General features: G+C 42.0%; 1 non-coding gene across 1 annotated transcript; it reads right to left on the reverse strand.

Moving 5' to 3' along the window:
• Positions 1-4798: 4798 nt before the first annotated feature.
• Positions 4799-4905, reverse strand: LOC125363751. Its single transcript, XR_007213332.1, has one exon. It is a non-coding gene; the product is annotated as a U6 spliceosomal RNA (small nuclear RNA).
• Positions 4906-12874: the final 7969 nt, after the last annotated feature.

The raw sequence follows: 12874 nt of genomic DNA on the forward strand, positions 1-12874 counted from the left end.
CTAAGCTTCACTGCCACTGACCTACTTTGTGCTTCATTATCCTGCCCGAGTTAATGTAATTAATAGTCCCTAAGCTGTTCATCCTCCAGCTCCAAGTACAAACCACTTGCACCTACTCGACATCCTGCCGCTGGCTCTCCAAAGGGTCAGGTCCATTTCCGACTGGGGCATCTATAAGTTCTCTGTGATCTGCTTCTGCTTATATTTTCAACTCCTCGCTCCACTGCGAGATCCATACATTTATCAGAGTCCCTTATCTAATATGCTTCAAATATTCACTTACATCATATGCATCCTTCCTCCACGTAAGGAGATAGTGATCTCACTAATCTTTATTCTCCCACAGGCAACACAGTTAAGTGTAAGAGAACAAAGCCTTCACAAAGCCATATCAGGGAAAGAGCTATGTCCTCTACTGATGACAATCTTAGGGAAAGTAAGACCTCACTCCCAGGACTCAACTGGCCCACTCACCTGAGTGAGTAGAGAAAAAGAAGTTTCCTTTATGCTCAACTGCTCAGGTAGCTTCTGTGGCCCAAGGGACCCATTCTTGCCCTCCTGCAACCAAGACAGATCAATCTCTACATCTGTGACTGCTTGTACTATTTCTCAGAAATACAGAAGCTTCTGTAATAAACTGCTAGCAATGAAGCATACATTGGAATATGGCTTCCTTCACACAGGTGCTTCTATACTTAGACTGGATATGAGAGTAGAGTAGAAGGAGGAAAAAGGAAGGAACAAGAAGTTGAAGTTTTTATAGTCATCGGGAACTCAAAACCCTCTAAGATGTAATTTCCACAGTTGTGAATGCTGGAGGCACTGATGTGTTCCTACTCCATATAAATTACTCTAGCAGCCCAGATGGCTGGAGCTCTTTGCTATGCATGAGAGGGAATCACACAAATGTGTTAGATCCAGAATAAGCAGCCACCAATCATGCATAGCCTGCTGGCCAAATCCTACTCACTGTCTCTTTTTGTATGGCCTATGAACAAATAAAGGCTTTGTTTACATTTTTTAATAAATGAGAAAACAATACTTCATGTCACACAAACATTATATGAAATTCAAATGTCACAGTGTCCATAAATAGAGTTATATTGGAATCTACTTAGACTCATTCATTTGCATACTTTTCTATGGTTGATTTCACAACTCTGTAATGGCAGAGATGAATGGTTATGACAGAGAATGTGTCATCTGCAAAGCCTAAAATATTTACTACTGCCACTTTCCAGGAAAAGTTTTCTAAATCCTGAGCTAGAATATCCAAGGCCTGTGAGTTACAGAGAAATGAAGATGCAAAATGTCAGGCCAGATGGGGCAAAAGGGATCATTCCTTTACTTCATCTAAGAATTCACATGCTTCACTTTGACCTTTTCCCTGGTCATCAGGCTCCCTGTGACATTCAACAACACTCCAGGCAGTCACGACAAGCCAGCACTTACCTTCATTTCCCTGACCCACACATGGAGATAAAAACATAGATAGGCTTTTCAAATTCTGACAAAATTAGTACAGCCCCAACTTTTTACCAAATAGTGTCAGGCAGAGGGCTTCTATTTTTTTTATACCAGGACTGGGGTGTGAAATCAGGGCCTCATACTCTACTTTGGCTTTTTCACTCAAGGCTAGCACCCTACCACCTTTGACTTCCAGCTTTTTACTGGCTCATGGGAAATAAGAGTCTCACAGACTTCCAAGGCTGGCTTCAAATTGCAATCCTTAGATCTCAGCTTCCTCCTGAGTACCTAGGATTACAGGTATGAGCCTAGTGCTGGCTCAGAGGGCTTCTAATAGAAGCAAGTCCTTTGTCTTCACCCATCTTCTCACTGAAAGAGACTATAACATACAAATTTTTTAAGTTTTTCTGATAGTTACTTAGTTAAAAATATACTTAAATAGCTCTCTCTTAGTTGAATCAGTCTTAGATGTTATGACAGATGAAAATGTAACTCATGACACCCCCTCTCAGTTTTAGTTAATCTAGGAATTGGTATTTACATGATGATTATGTAAATATTCCTTGCCACAAATAGAAGTTCTATCTGTGGGTATCTTTCCATTTTCTTCTTCTCTTTGGTCTTTTCTGTGCATTTGAAAGCTTTATTCGAGGAACTCTGTGTGCCAAAACAATCAGATGTTCTAGGTATCCAATAATGATCTCCCCTAGAAGTAGATAGTGCAAATTACCAAGGCAATTACACACCTAAAAGGCAGCACAGATGTTCCTCTATAGATGAGAGGTCTGCTCTGAATCATAGGAACAGATTTGATGCTCCCTCTGAGGCAGAGTTCTTCTGTGTGGCTTTGACAGCAAGGGATAATGTGGGCCTTTGGCTTCTGATTCCAAGGAAGAGGGGTCAGAAGAAAAGGCTGAAGCAGACAATCCTGTACTGCTCGTTCTGTCTGCTTCTAGAACCCTTCACCAGTAAGCAGATTCCTCTGAGCATTCCTGCTCCCAACTCTCAAAGAAAAAAGAGAAGCAAGAACTCCATAGCTTTCAGTTCCCAAGAGAGAAAGTGGAACCAGACCTGCTAAGTAGAAGTTCCCCCAAAAATCACAACACAAACACCTTGTGATCATTACTCATGCTTTGGGTTTAGCTCTAGTTTCTTTTTCTTTTCTTTTTGGGTTGAACTCAAGGTCTTGAACTCAAGGTCTGGGCACAGCCCATAAGCTTTTCTCTCAAGGCTAACACTCTATATCACTTTGAGCCACAGTGCCACTTCAGGTTTTCTATTGGTTAATTGGAGATAAGCATCTCACTGACTTTCCTACCCACTCTGGCTTTGAACCGTGATCCTCCAATCTCAGCCTCCAGAGTAGCTAGGATTACAGGCATGAGCCACCAGTGCCTGGCCAACATTATTATTGTTGTTGTTGATTGTGTGGGGCTTGAACTCTGGGCCTGGGTGCTGTCCTTGAGCTCTTCAGGTCAATGCTAGCAATCATAGACTGAACCACAGATCTACTTCCAGTTTTCTGGTGGTTAATTAGAGATAAGAGTCTCACAGCCTTTCCTGCTGGTGCTGGCTTTGAACTGTGATCCTCAGATCTCAGCCTACTGAATAGTTAGGATTACAGGTATGAGCCACTAGCACCAGCAACATTATTGTTTTTAATGGTAAGTATATATACAGATCTATAGACATGTTTAGGAGTTCATCTTTGTTTATTCTCCATATATAGGGCTGTCTCCATATTTGGATTTCTAGATCTAAAATGTGTATAACTATATGACAAAAATTACATTTATTCATCATGTGTATTAATTCACTCAGGTTAACTGGGAACCAATTTATCCTAAGTTACAATTTTTTTATGTGACAGTATTGGGACTTGAACCTAGGGCTTCACATTCCTCCTTAACTTTTTTTTGGGGGGGGGGGGGGCGTTGTTAAATGCTGGCAGTCTACCACTTGAACCACACCTCTACTTCTGATTTTCAGCTGGTCATTGGAGATAAAAGTCTCTCAGGCTTCTCTGCCCAAGCTGGCTTCTATCCTCAGATCTTAATGTCCTGAAAGCTAAGATTACAGATAGGAGACATCAGTGCTGGGTAATAAATCAGAATTGCCTCCCTATGCTATGTTTGTCTAAAGACCTTTCTCCCCATTCTGCATTGTCACCTGCCACATGCCTCACACTGTAATTTACATCGCTTCTATCCAAGTTCATCCTCTACACTGGTAGTCATGATCATCCACGCTATCTCCACCAAAATCAATGGCTTCCACCACTGATGGAGCCACACTGCTTCCACTATGTACCAGTGAGAATTCTGACCCCACAAAGGAGCTCTCTGCTCCCAACAAGCAGAAAGAATATTCTCCCTTTCCAGAAGCAGAAACCGAGAGCCCCTCCTCCAGGAGCTGATCTCCACTTGAAGAAAATTAAATTACTTTTTCATTAAAGTATTTGGAAAAGAAATATCCTTAGCCTCAGATAAACATCCCTGTTAACTTCAGCCAAAGACTTCCGGTCATTCGGCAGGCAGAAAACCCTATTAAGGAAGTCATTGGGTTAGGGGTGTAGCTCAGTGGAAGAGCCCACGATGCTTAGTATGTAGGAGGCCTGATTCATATGTTGCTTCAACCCCACAAATGGTGTTTCCATAAGCTAGGCCAGCTTGTTTAAAGATGGAAATCTGTATGCTATTGCACTTGGCAATTTTCTTGATTTGATTTTTGCTGAAAACAATGTTCTCAAATATTGGAAAACCAAAGACATAAAAAAATGTTGCCCAATTCTTCCTCCTCCTCCTCCTCCTCCTCCTCCTCCTCTCCTCTTTCTTTCTTTCCCTCCCTCCCTCCCTCCCTCCCTTCCTCCTTTCCTTCCTTCCTCCCTTCCTCCCTTCCTTCCTTCCTTCTTTCCTTTCATTCTCTCTCTCTTTCTCTCTCTCTTCCCTTCCTTCCTTCCTTCCTTCCTTCCTTCCTTCCTTCCTTCCTTTTTCTTTCTTTCTTTCTTTCTTTCTTTCTTTCTTTCTTTCTTTCTTTCTCTCTCTCTCTCTCTCTCTCTCTTTCTTTCTTTCTTTCCTTTTTTCTTTTGCCAGTCCTGGGGCTTGAACTCAGAGCCCAGGTACTATCTCTGAGCCGCTTTGTACTCAAAGCTACTACTTGAGCCACAGAACCCCTTCTGGCTTTTTCTGTGTAGTTTCTTTTCTTTTTTTTATTTTTATTTTTATTTTTTTTTTGCCAGTCCTGGGCCTTGGACTCAGGGCCTGAGCACTGTCCTTGGCTTCTTTTTTGCTCAAGGCTAGCACTCTGCCACTTGAGCCACAGCACTGCTTCTGGCCGTTTTCTACACTTCACGAATTTGCGTGTCATGCTTGCGCAGGGCCATGCTAATCTTCTCTGTATCGTTCCAATTTTTAGTATATGTGCTGCCGAAGTGAGCACTATGGCCGTTTTCTATGTATGTGGTGCTGGGGAATCGAACCCAGGGCTTCATGTATGCGAGGCAAGCACTCTTGACACTAGGCCATATCCCCAGCCCTTTCTGTGTAGTTTATTATAGATAGAGTCTCACAGACTTTTCTGCCTGGGCTGGCTTTGAACTGAAAATCTTCAGGTCTCAGCCTCCTGAGTAGCTAGGATTACAGATATGACCCACCAGCACCCAGCAATTGCCCAGTATCTTATAGGAGAATATATGTGACATGCTTTGAAACAAATTTTGATAATAAATATATTAAGGGATTTACCATAAAGCCAGAGAGTGAAAATGTGATGAACCTACTAATATATTACCTTTTTAGAAAAATCATACCTGACACTGATAGTGTAGTGTGAATTAGTAATGCTTTACCAGGAAGCAATTTGAAATATTTATCAAGAGACTTTAAAACTGAAGAAACTGGGGGTGAGTGGTGGGTCCTGAGGTGCTAGAAACAGTCTTGGCTGTTACAGCAGAATCACAAATCATAGGTGCTACAACTGTAGAGAACTTAACGCACACACACACACACACACACACACACACACACACACACACACAAATGAACACAGGTAAACTGGGTAGATCTGAATACAAGTATCCTGTGCAAATGTGGATATCCTGGTTGTAACACTGTACCTTAGTTTTGCTAAAGTTAGCATTGGAAGAAACCTGGTAAAGGAAACCAGTGATCTCTGTGGGGTATTTCTTACAACTTATGTGAAGCTACAGTTGACCCAATAAAAATTTCAGCATGAAAATGTGAACCTGCTAAGATAAATGGGATCACAAAGATCCCCCCTTCATGCCTGGAAGCTGACAGAAAAAAAGAAGAAGAAATTAATTTCTGTGTGCTATAAAAACTTAGGTGTAAGAAGACTGGAGAGAGACTTGACAAATGAGATTACATCACATTAAAAAGTTTCTACAGGGGCTGGGAATGTGGCCTAGTGGCAAGAGTGCTTGCCTCGTATACATGAGGCCCTGGGTTTGATTCCTCAGCACCACATATGCAGAAAATGGCCAGAAGTGGCGCTGTGGCTCAAGTGGTAGAGTGCTAGCCTTGAGCAAAAAAGAAGCCAGGGACAATGCTCAGGCCCTGAGTTCACGGCCTAGGATTGGCCAAAAAAAAAAAAAAGTTTCTACAGAGCAAAGGACATAGTTACTAAACTAGAAAGACAGTCAACAGACTGGGAGAAGGTATTTAACAGCAATACATCCCACAAAGATCTAATGTCCAAGATACACAAGAAGCTCAAGAAATTAACCCCTCCCAAGCTACTAAACCAGTCACTAAATGGGCAAAGGAGCTAAGGAGAGACTTCTCAGAAGAGGTAAGAATGGCAAAGAAACACACGAGGAAATGCTCATCATCCTTCACCATAAAGGAAATGCAAATCAAAACAATTCTGAGATTCCACCTTACCCCAGTTAGGTTGGCTACCATCATGGATTACAACAACAACAAATGTTAGTGGGGATGTGGGAAAAAAGGAGCCCCATTGCACTGTTGGTGGGAATGTAAACTAGTACAACCACTCTGAATAGCAGCCTAGAGGTCCCCTACAGTCCAGACACATTCCAGGCCAGGAAACAGTAAAGACATTTGTACATCCATGTTCATTGCTGCACTACTCACAATAGCCAAGATGCCCTACAGTTGATGAGTGAATCCCAAAAAATGTGGTATCAATACACAGTGGAATTTTACACAGTCATTAGAAGAAATAATACGATGTCATTTGCAGGGAAATGGATGGACCTAGAACAAAGCATGTTAAGTGAGGTAAGCCAAGCTCAGAGAGACAAATGACACATGTTTTCTCTAATATGAAGAAGCTAGATCTAACATACAGTGGAATATTATAGGACCGTAGACATTCTCACATAGTGAGACCAAAGGAGGATATTCTTAAGAAAGGAATACAAAGGCCCAATGCTTATGTGCTGCAGATCATATACAATAATATGTATCAAAATGAACTCCAGGAAATGGAAATGAGGTTTTTTTTTCTTTGTTGCTGTTTTTGTTTTCTCTTATTTTTGTCTTGTTTGTTCATTTATCTATCTTTGGGAGGGGTAAGGGGGTACAGAAATGGAAAGATAAAGGCTGAACAAATGCAGCAGTGGTATTCACTAGACACTGTGTTGAAAAGGAACTATACAACTTTGGGTGGGAAAGGGAGAGAAAAACAGGGAAAGAGTGAGGAAAGAGGTGACACTGTCCAAAAAGAAATGAGCTCATTGCCTGACTTATGTAACTGTTACCCCTCTGTATATCACCTTTATAATAGCCATAAAAAGAGAGAAAAATTAGCTGTAAGACAGTTAAGAGAATTGAGGCATAGATCAAATGGTAGAGAACTTGAGTACCATACTTAAGACTCTGGGTTCCTCTGTACTGCAAGTAAACAAGAAGGGAGGGAGGGAGGGAGGGAGGGAGGGAGGGAGGGAGGGAGGGATGTCAGAGAGGGAGGAAGAAAGGAAGAGGAAGAAAGAGGTTAACTTTTCAATTCCAAGAATTTCACACAGAATCCCATTCTTTGGAAATACAGCATTATTTATAATAATTGGAAATAATATAATAGTCTAAGGCTGGAGGCATGGCTCAAGCATTAGAGCACCTGCCTAATAGGTGTGAAAACCTGATTTCAAACCCAAAGTACTACAAAAATTAAAAATTTAAAGTCTATCATTACAAGACTCCCATATAACCATTTTAAGCATGGCTATAAGGTAAGACACATCAGTATGCGATAGTAAGGTATTGAAGGGAAAGTTATGCATCCCTTAGGGTATCCAGTCTTGTGGACAGCCTAGAGGAAGCGGGGCAGGGACTGGAGAAGTTGCCTTCCAAGTGTTAATAATCAACTCCAGAGAAATTTGAGACCATCTTGGAAAAGGTCAATGCAGGATGGTAAACTTTGTGAACCATGAGGTAATTGTTAGTCTAAGTCTTACTCCTTATGTATTAGTGGTACATACAAAAGGAAATACAGATGAAATAATGCCTAGATGGATTTGCTTTATATACTCCCACAATCTCTCTCTCTCCATATATATATATAATATATATATATTATATATTACAAAATTTAAAAAACAAATACTAACATAAATATTTCTGGGCTACTCAACTGAGCAATTTACATTACATTTTGTATTTATAATATTGCTGTGTTTTCTGTAGTAAATAAACACAAACCCTGGGGAGAAAGTAGCACATGTTTAGAAAAATCAAACCAGAGAAATAAGTTATCTATACACAGGTAATGGCAGCACTGATTATATTAAGCTGGAGACAGTCCCTTTTAAGGGACAATTTACCTTTAGATTTATCAACTGAGCAGCCACAGATGCCCTCCAGCATGAACCAATTGCCCAGAATTGCTTGGAATGAGACCAGTGGCTTTCTGAGGGTTGTTATCACTGGTCTAAAAAGATGGGTCTTAAGCCAGTAGATCTCAACTGAAGGAGAAAGTATTCTGTATTTAGTCACAGGCTGAGGCTTGGGCTGATGGGGCCCACACTCAAAATTCACTTGAAAGAGATGCGGGTGGGGGGGGAGAGGGGTGGGGGGGAGGGAAGATCCTAAATGGGATTACCAGGAAGGACCAAGAGGCAGAGGTCAAAGAAATGAGATGATCACTTGCCTCTTGGATAGCATACATAGGGCCACTATTAAACCTGTTAAGTTCAACAAAAGAAGGGAAATCATTCAAGGTCCTACTGCAAATCCAGCCCTCCATGCTCAAATACACTACCATAAACCCCGAGATATCAAAAAGTCTAGCAATACTTTTTATCAGCCAATCCTCATCAGACATTAGAAAGACAATTCCAGAACTTAGAACTGGGTCCTCAAATTCCTTCTCTGATCTTACTAGAAATGATCTTTCATGTCTTCTAGAACCAGGGGTGGACACCCATAACTGTAAAGAGGCAACAGACCAAGTATATGGCCACTGTGATTGCTAACTCCATTCCCTTTCTGGGGTACCCTCAATATAGCACTCTAGTTGGGCTAATTATAGGCTGCCACAGCCACCAGCACCTCAATAATTCTCTTTGGCCTGCTATAATTGTGGCAGCTGGAACATTTCAGGCACAACTGCCAATCTACAACCCCCTACCAGGCCCATGACCACAATACAGGCAGGAGAAGCCCTGGAAAGTGGACTGCCCTTCCTTTGCCTACCAGGAGAAGTCATCTCAAGTCCAAGACCTCTGCAGATGGTCTATTCCCAGCAACCAGCAGATGCCCTTGACCCAGTTTCTGGACTATAGTAAGCCAATGTATTGGGAAGGCCCAGGGACTCTACAGGCTCTTATGTTCTACAACCCTATGGAAGAGCCTTGGGCAAACATAAATGTGGCAGGAGATTTAAAAAAATCACCTTCTTAATAGATGCTGGGGGCTTCTTATCCTGCCTTAATTCACTTTTCTGGATCCACTTTTCAGAGCCAGATCTTTCTCACAACAGATGGACAATCCCCCAAGGGGACTACTTGTTTGATCACTAGGGATCACTGTCTTTATTCACTGGTACTGCTGTATTGCCCTTTCCCACTCCTGAGTGAAGCTGTCATATCCAAGCTAGGAAGCAGCCTTAGTGTCCAGGACATGGATATTACAAGGTCCAAATTTCAACTCCCCTCACAGCAGTTAAACTTTCAGGTATTTTCCCCCTGGATTTACACCTCCAGGATTAAGACACCCAAATACTCACTTTTTTTCCAGCTACCACTGTAAGCCCAGAGGAGATCTCTCCCTGTTGTTGGACATTATAAATGGTGTTACAATGTGGCTTCCAGCTAGTGACCCTCTTGTGCCTCATGGCCCCCTAGACAGGGCAATTGTACAAACTCATTCAGATATTCAATTTGATCCTGCTGAGTCCCCAAGAACCTCTCACAATCCTCTTTCCAGAACAACAAATGCATAAACATGGGTCTCTATGACCCTAACTCAGTTCAAAGCAGTTACAGGAAGATGAGACCTTTGCTAACTAAAATCAAGTTTTATTGGTTACAGGAAGATGAGACCTTTGCCAATAAAATCAAGTTTTATTGGTTTTGTTCTTCTGTCAGGGGAGGATGTGGAGGTAGCCCCATTAAGTTGACATGGTAAGCAGAGGAATACCGAAGTTCAGGTGGAATGAGGAAGCGAGTCAAGGCTAGGAAATGGACCAGCTGGAATAGATAGGAAAATCAAAGTATCAAGCCATTCCAGCTAACATAAATTTAAGCCATGGTAGAAGAATGTGACAGCCAATCAATTCCATGAAACATAATAACCAATCAAAAGTAGTCTGACCATTTAATAATAGACTAATAATTTTTTTAAAGTAGCCTGTTCATACTGGACGCTGGTGGCTCATGCCTGTAATCCTAGCTATCTCAGGAGGCCGAGATCTGAGGATCACAGTTTGAAACCAGCCTAGGCAGAAAAGTCCCTGTGAGGTTCTTATCTCCAATTAACCATTCAAAAACTGTAGCTATGGCTCAAAGTGGTAGAATGCTAGCCTTGAGCAAAAGAGCTCAGGGACAGTGCCCAGGACCTAAGTCCAAGCACCATGGCCAGGAAAAACAACAACAACAACAACAACAACAACAACAACATCTGGCCCCATAAAACCCCCCTCCCAACCCTAAAGTATTAGTGCTACTGTCCTTCTTCGGCACTGACAACCTAACAAACCTTTGTTTCTTCTATCCTTCTGTCTTGGTAAATTCTTTTACCATCCTAAGACCTCTAAATAGCCATGGCAGATTTGAAGCTAATACTGTGAGAAGTCTCAGAACTCTAAGAGTTCTATTGTAAACTGGCATGCACTGGGGTAGAATTTGTAGTCATCAGTAACGAATATTGCTTACCCAATTTTAGGAGAAGAAAAGAGTAATGCTGGTGTTATTATAATCCCACACCTCAAATTCTACTATAGAGTTATAATAACAAAAAGGTTGGTACTGACACAAAAACAGGCCTAAAGATCTATGGAACAGACTAGAAGACCCAGAAATGAAGCCATAGACTTAATAGTTATCTCATGTTGGACACGAGACAAAAAACATACAGTGGGGAAAAGATGGCCTCTCCAGTCATTGGTGTTGGGAAAATTGGACGTCCATATGTAGACAACTAAAATTGGACGCTGTGGGGACTGCTTTCTCTGCTCCGGCTCAAATGCTTATTCCTTTCTCTCTTATTACCCTCGTATCGTCCTCTCCCCCAACCCTCGGCCTGCAGGTCTGTCGGGGTGAGACGTAGGGGCGTCTCCGTCCTGGCGTGCGCGCGACCCGCGTGGCAATGTGACCGTTTTCCTACCTACGTACATAGACCACGGAGTCAGCTTCTGAGAGCGAACTAACTTTATTGAGAAAGAGACAAGGGTAGATGATCCGGGGGAAGGGGGTTGGCCAGGATTCCCATAGGCCAAAAGGCTGTCACTTGACCTCCAAGGGGCTGGTCACTTGACCTCCAAGGGGCTACGTCACTCTGAGCGCGCCAAACCAGGGCGGGGCTGGTAGGCGCCAGGCTGGCTGCCAGCTAAGTCGGGGGTCTCTTTGCCCGACCGGTTTCTCCGGATTCCAATGTATAGAGGATGGAAAGGCCGCATTCCCCAGCTGGGGGAGGTGCCTCAGGCCCCTTCCATCTAGGGGGGAAGATGGACCCCAACAGGACGCATTTGTCACAAGGCACCCAAATCAACTAAACTGGATCAGAGACCTCGATGCCAGATCTAAAACTTTGAAACTACTGCAAAAAGGAGTTGGAGAAACTTTAGAACTCATATGCATTGGTAGGAACTTTTTGAAGAGTCCCAGGAGCACAGCAGATAGGAAAGAGAATTGATAAATGGGATTACAGCAAAATAAAAAGTTTCTGTGCAGCAAAGGACATAGTTACTAAACTAATAAGATAGCCAACTGACTGGGAGACAATCTTTACCAGAAATATATCCAATGAAGGCCTAATATCAAAAATATACATAGAACTCAAAAAAACAACACCCTTAAAACTTATAAACTAAGCAGTAAATAGACAGGGGAGCTAAAGAGAGACTTCTCAGAAGAAGAGATAAGAATGGCAAATAAACACATGAAAAAAAAAGCTCATCATATCTGGTCATAAAGGAAATGTAAATCAAAACAACTTGAGATACCATCTCACCTCAGTTAGATTAGCCACCATTAAGAATTGAAACAGCAAGGCAAGTGGGAAGGTGGCTTAGCGGTAGAGTGCTTGCCTAGCATGCATGAAGCCCTGGGTTCCATTCCTTAGTACCATATACACAGAAAAAGCCAGAAGTGGCACTGTGGCTCAAGTGGTAGCATGCTAGCCTTGAGAAAAAAGAAGCCAGGAAGGGTGCCTAGGCCCTGAGTCCCAAACCCCATGATTGGGGAAAAAAGAATTGGAACAACAAATGCTGGCAAGGGATGTGAGGAAAAGGAACCCTATTGCACTGTTGATGGCAATCTAAACTAGCACAATGATTCTGGAAGGCAGTTTGGAGGTTCCTCAAAAAAACTAAACATAGAACTTCCCTATGACCTAGCCATACCACTCGTGGGCATCTACCTAGGTCATTACAAATCAAGATACTGTAAAGAAACTTGCACGTCCATGTTCATTGCTGCACTATTCAAAATAGTCAAGTTACAGAAATGGCCCAGATGCTCTAAAATAAATGAGTAGATTTTTGAAAATGTGGTACATAGACACAATGAAATTTTACTCGTCCATTAGAAAGAATATTATTATATCATTTGCAGGGAAATGAATGGACCTAGAACAAATCACCTTAAGTCAAGTAAGCCAAGCTCAAAGAGACAAATGGTACATGTTTTCTCTCATATGTAGAGGCCAGATCTAAAATATAACTGGACCTGATAACTTATACAAGCCTTTAGGTATTCACACATACAGTG

Source organism: Perognathus longimembris, chromosome 14 (genome assembly GCF_023159225.1).
Source record: "Perognathus longimembris pacificus isolate PPM17 chromosome 14, ASM2315922v1, whole genome shotgun sequence".
NCBI lineage: Eukaryota > Metazoa > Chordata > Mammalia > Rodentia > Heteromyidae > Perognathus > Perognathus longimembris.